The sequence below is a fragment of the Chiloscyllium plagiosum genome, chromosome 5, assembly GCF_004010195.1.
Source record: "Chiloscyllium plagiosum isolate BGI_BamShark_2017 chromosome 5, ASM401019v2, whole genome shotgun sequence".
Taxonomy (NCBI): Eukaryota; Metazoa; Chordata; class Chondrichthyes; order Orectolobiformes; family Hemiscylliidae; genus Chiloscyllium; species Chiloscyllium plagiosum.
The window spans coordinates 114,197,678-114,203,208 of NC_057714.1; the positions used below are offsets into that span (position 1 = coordinate 114,197,678).

At 51.1% G+C, this 5,531-nt stretch overlaps 1 protein-coding gene across 1 annotated transcript in view; it reads right to left on the minus strand.

The window, feature by feature from the left end:
* LOC122550332 (pituitary adenylate cyclase-activating polypeptide type I receptor-like) overlaps positions 1–5,531 on the minus strand; it is a 158,961-nt gene that overhangs the window by 36,763 nt on the left and 116,667 nt on the right. The window lies entirely within an intron of this gene.

The window sequence follows — 5,531 nt, forward strand, 5'->3', positions numbered from 1 at the left end:
CCTGCACACCCCCCACATATAGCCCCCCTCACACACACCCCCACACACACACACACACAAACAGACACATGTCCCCCAACATGCACACACATTTAATCTCAATGTCTAACTTCAGCAATGGATGATAGTACACAGCACCTCACAGCGGAAAAGCACGTCAGACTGTTAGGGGGAAGGTAAAGCTAACCCTAACCCTCCAGGGGAAGGACAGTAAGTGGAGAGATGCCCACATCCTGCCAGTGAATACAAAAAAAACCCGAAGGTAATGGGCACAGACGGAATGGCTCACTCCATGTGGCTCAGTTAGCAGGGCTCCTGTTTCTCCCTCAGGACGGGGGTGTGGAGGGAGGGAAAGGGGAGAGGTTCGGTGTGTGGGGAGTGGGACATGTGGGGGAGGGGAGTGGGTGGCGGTCCCAGTCTGGGATCACTGGGTCCTGGAAGGGGCCCCTTGCAGCTAAAAGCCAGGTGCTGGTCACTTTGCAAAACCCTCCCAGAATTCCATTTTCCAAAGGAATGTCAACAGCCATGTTCCTTGACCCTTGCTCCGTCCAAACGTTATCCTCCCCCGCTCCCCCTTTCCCAACGCAGTTCTCTCCCTGACCCCTTCCCCATCTCCCACCGGGGCAGCCACCGGGCCTGACTCCACCAAGCGTCATCATCCCCCCCCCACCCCGCACCGAGAGACCCGGTCCCCTTCTTAGAACCCTTATGTTGGCACAGAGCGAGGCCATTCGGCCTGACGAGCCTGTGCTGGCTTCGCTTGTTTTTGTGGGATGTGGGTGTCGCCCCATTTCTTTGCCACCTCCCAGTTGCCATGGAGAAGGTGATGGTGAGCTGTCTTCTAGACTCACTCTAGTCCCTGGGGTATGTAGAGACAGCTCTCCACAGCCTCTCCCCCACAGTGGTGTTAGGGACTTTGACCCAGAGTCGTAGAGAGACCAGCAAGAGAACGTTATTGTGTCTGCTCTGGTCGCCAAACATCCATCTATTCCAATCTTACCTTGCTTAGCATCAATGTCTTGAGGGCTCTCCCATCTATCAGGCAGTGAGTTCCAAAGCCCCACTACCCTTGAAGTGAAAATAATTTCCACCAAATCGCCTTTAATCTCTAACATGCTCTTTACATTAAAACTGTGGCCCCCTCTGCTCAGTGGGAAGGTTTCTCCCCATCTCCTCTGTCCACGCCCCTCAGAACATCCTATCACCCCAATCAGATCCACTCACCACCCCCACTCCCCGGTCCTTCTCTGCTCTATGGGAAACGACCCCAGTCTCTCCTTGATAGTGGAAACGCCCCAGCAGCAGGCAGGATCCTGGCCGATCTCCTCCGTCCTCCCTCCCTCCAGCGCAATCCCACCTTCCCTCGGGTCTGGTGATCAGAGGTCAGCACAGTGTTCCTGCTGAGGTCCATTTCATGTTGATGTGGAGGTACCACTGTTAGACTGGGGCGGGCAGAGTCAAATATCACATGATACTGGGTTACAGTCCAACAGGTTCATTTGAAAACCGTAAGCTTTCGGAGCCTCTGGTGCTTGGAAGGAGCTTGGGTTTTCAACTAAACCTGTTGGACGATAACATGCCGTCGTGTGATTTTTCACTGACTAATGTTATACACAGCCCCGTCATAACCTCCTTGTGTTCAACACCTTGACCAATAAGGGCAATGCATACACCTTAGTCCCAAACCCTCATAACCCCGCAGCCCTCTTTCGCCTCACAGCACGATCCAGTTGCTCTTCCCAAAATCAGGATTCAATCGCCCTCCGCCACATTCTCCGACCACGCAGCTTCCCACGGCAGAGCGGTATTCCTGAAATAATGCCGGAGGCGCGCATGGGAATCCTGCGGTGCTTGGCGTAACTGGGGCATCGAACCAGAGAGTGGGAGATACTGACAAGCGCAGCACTGGCCAAGTTTGAAGAGGCCGCACGGAACGGGACCCTGGCACTTGTCCTCCCGCTGAGCACACGGACTGTGCCATCAAACATGGCAGGCAGTTATAGGCACAGCCTTATCTCCAGGACCGAGTGAACCATTAACAGGTCCATGGTGAGGGAGCCACACAACACAATTGCTTTTTGATGGCCCAGTGAAAGGGCTAGTATAGATGTGATGGGCAGAATGGACACCTTCTGCACCCTAACCTTCTACCGCACTGTCTTCTGCTGATCCTATTGGAAAACTGTTCCAAGGCACTTTCCTGGATGTTGACGTTCAGATAGAATTCAGTGCCATCTTGTTTGGCACTGGGCAAAATGTCCTGAAATTAATTTGGCAATGTGTTTAGCATGGTACGATGGCTCAGTGGTTAGCGTTGCTGGCTCACAGTGCCAGGGACCCAGGTTCGATTCCAGCCTCGGGCGACTGTCTGTGTGGAGTTTGCACATTCTCCGCGTGTCTGCGTGGGTTTGCTCTGGGTGCTCTGGTTTCCTCCCACGGTCTAAAATTGTGCAGGTCAGGGTGGATTGGCCATGGGGAATTGCCCATAATGTTCAAGGATGTTGAGGCTGGGTGGATTAGCCATGGGAAATGTAGGGTTACAGGGATATCTGGGTGGGATATTCTTCGGAGGGTTGGTGTGGAGTTGATGGGCTGGATGCCGTGCTGTAGGGATCCATGATTCTAATAGGCCAGTGAGTTCAGGGTACAGTTAGCTGGACGGCTGGTTTGTAATACTGAGTGACATCAACAGTGTGGGTTCAATTCTTGCACTGGCTGAAGTTACTATGAAGGAGTCTCCTTCTCCACCTCTTCCCTCGCCTGAGGCATGGTGACCCTCAGGCTAACTCACCATTAGTCATCTCTCTCTCTCTCTCTATATATATATACTGAGAGAGCAGCCCTATGGTCTAAATGGACTATGGGGACTCTATCTTTAGGGAGTTAACTCCCTCCGAGACTTTAAGTCAGAGTTTGGTCCCTTTGGCAGCACAATTCAAGTGGGTGCTCTGAGTTTAGGGGAGCGACTGTGCCCAGTGATACCTTTCAGTATATCAAAGTCCGTGCTAACAGTGCAACGTAGCTTCTTAATTAGACCATGGGCTGCTTCAGTGAAGACGCTGAACTCTGAGACCATACTATCGAAGGTTCAAGGATCTGCAGTACCTGTGGAACAGTCCCCCACAACCCTGTGCCCTGACCCCCCCCCCCTCAGCCAATAACATCGGGACAGGTAATCCCTGCTCATTAACGTGCTGCTGTTTGTGGGATCTTACTGTGCACAGATTAGCAACAATATTACAGCAGTGACTACTCTTTGACAGTACTCCATTGGTTGGAGGGTGCTTGGAATGTACTGAAGCAGAGAGAGAGGTACCATAGAAATGCAACTACATTTTTAATTCCTGACATGCAAAGTTCAAAAGGGTCAAGTACTTGGCTTCCAAACCGAGAGCCACGATTATCCAATGGTGAGATATCGGTCACCATCACAGAAACAAGAAAGCTGGGGTACCGCTGCCCACGCGATACACTGTGAACACGTCGATTCCTTCCATATCCACAAACACAAGGATATCAGAGCAGATATATCACTTGGGACCAAGGAGCGTAAAATAAAACGAAAACTGAGAATGCAAGACACATGAAGGTATTAGCGAGTCTTCACTTTCTTCAATCATCACCTCACTGTGGATGCAGCAACTCCACATTTCTCCAACAAAATGATTTGTGGGTGGGCGTGGCTGGCTGGGCCCATTATTTATTACCCGTCCCTTGTTGCCCCCTTGAGAAGGTGGGGGTGAGCTGCCTTCTTGAACCGCTGCAGTCCACCTGCTCTGGGTTGACCCACAATGCCCTTGGGGAGGGAATTCCAGGATTTTGACCCAGTGACAGTGAAGGAACGGTGATATATTTCCAAGTCAGGTTGGTGAGGGGCTTGGAGGGAAACTTGCAGGGGGTGGTGTTCCCATCTATCTGCTGCCCTTTGGCCTTCTAGATGGAAGTGGCCATGGGTTTGGAAGGTGCTGTCTGAGGATCTTTGGTGAATTTCTGCAGTGCATCTTGTAGATAGTACACACTGTTGCTACTGAGTGTCGGTGGGGGAGGGAGTGGATGTTTGTGGATGTGGTGCCAATCAAGCGGGTGCTGCTTTGTGCTGGATGGTGTCAAGCTTCTTGAGTGTTGTTGGGGCTGCCCCCATCCAAGCAAGCGGGGAGTATTCCATCACCCTCCTGACTTGTGCCTTGGAGATGGTGGGCAGGCTTTGGGGAGTCAGGAGGGGAGTTACTAACCATAGGATTCCTAACCTTTGACCTGCTCTTGTAGCCACTGTGTTTATGTCATAGAATTATAGAATCCCTACAGTGTGGAAACAGGCCCTTCGGCCCAACAAGTCCACACCAACCTTCCGAAGAGTAACCCACCCAGATCTACTACCCTACCCTATTACTCTACATTTACCCCAAAACTAATGCACCTAGCCTACACATCCCTGAACACTATGGGCAATTTAGCATGGCCAATTCACCTAACCTACACATCTTGTGGTGAGTCCAGCTGAGTTTCTGGTCAATGGTAATCCCCAGGATGTTGACAGTGATGGTAACACCAGTGAATGCCAAGGGGCGGTGGTTAGATTGTCTTGTATTAGAGATGGTCACAGCCTGGGACTTGTGTGGCGCGGATGTTTCTTGCCACCTGTCAGTGCAAACCCAGCCTGTTACTTGCCCCTACTGCCACTCTCCCTGCTACTTCTTGGGAGGGGAATTCCCTGCCGAAAGTATGACCTTGAACCACATTAGGAGGTATTAGGTCAGGTGGTCGAATGAGAGGGGCAGGGTCAAACAGAAGAACAAAGAACAAAGAAAACTTACAGCCCAGGAACAGGCCCTTCGGCCCTCCAAGCCTGAGCTGATCCAAATGTACTGTCTAAACCTGTCAGTCAATTCCTAAGCAACTGTATCCCTCCGCTCCTCACTTACTCATGCATCTGTCCAGAAGCATCTGAAATGAATCTACCGTGCCTGCCTCAACCACCTCTGCTGGCAACGCGTTCCAGATGCCCACCACCCTCTGTGTGAAGTACTTGCCGTGTGTAGCCCCATTAAACTTTCCACTTCTCACCTTGAAAGCATGACCTCTCGTTATTGAATCCTTCGCCCCGGGAAAAAGCTTGTCTCTATCCACCCTGTCTATACCCTTCATGATTTTGTAAACCTCAGTCAGGTCCCCCCCCAATCTCCTTTATTGTAATGAAACCAAACCTAACCTACTCAACCTCTCTTCATAGCTAGCACCTTCTATACCAGGCAACATCCTCATAAACCATCTCTGCACCCTCTCCAAAGCATCCACACCCTTTTGCTAATGTAGCGACTAGAACTGTACACAGTATTCTAAATGCGGCCGAACCAATGTCTTTTGCAATTTTAACATGACTTGCCAGCTCTTATACTCAACACCCCGTCCAATGAAGGCAAGCATACTATATACTTTCTTGACCACTCTATCCACCTGTGCAGCAACCTTCAGGGTACAATGGACCTGCACTCCCAGATCTCTCTGCCCATCAACTTTTCCCAAGGCTCTTC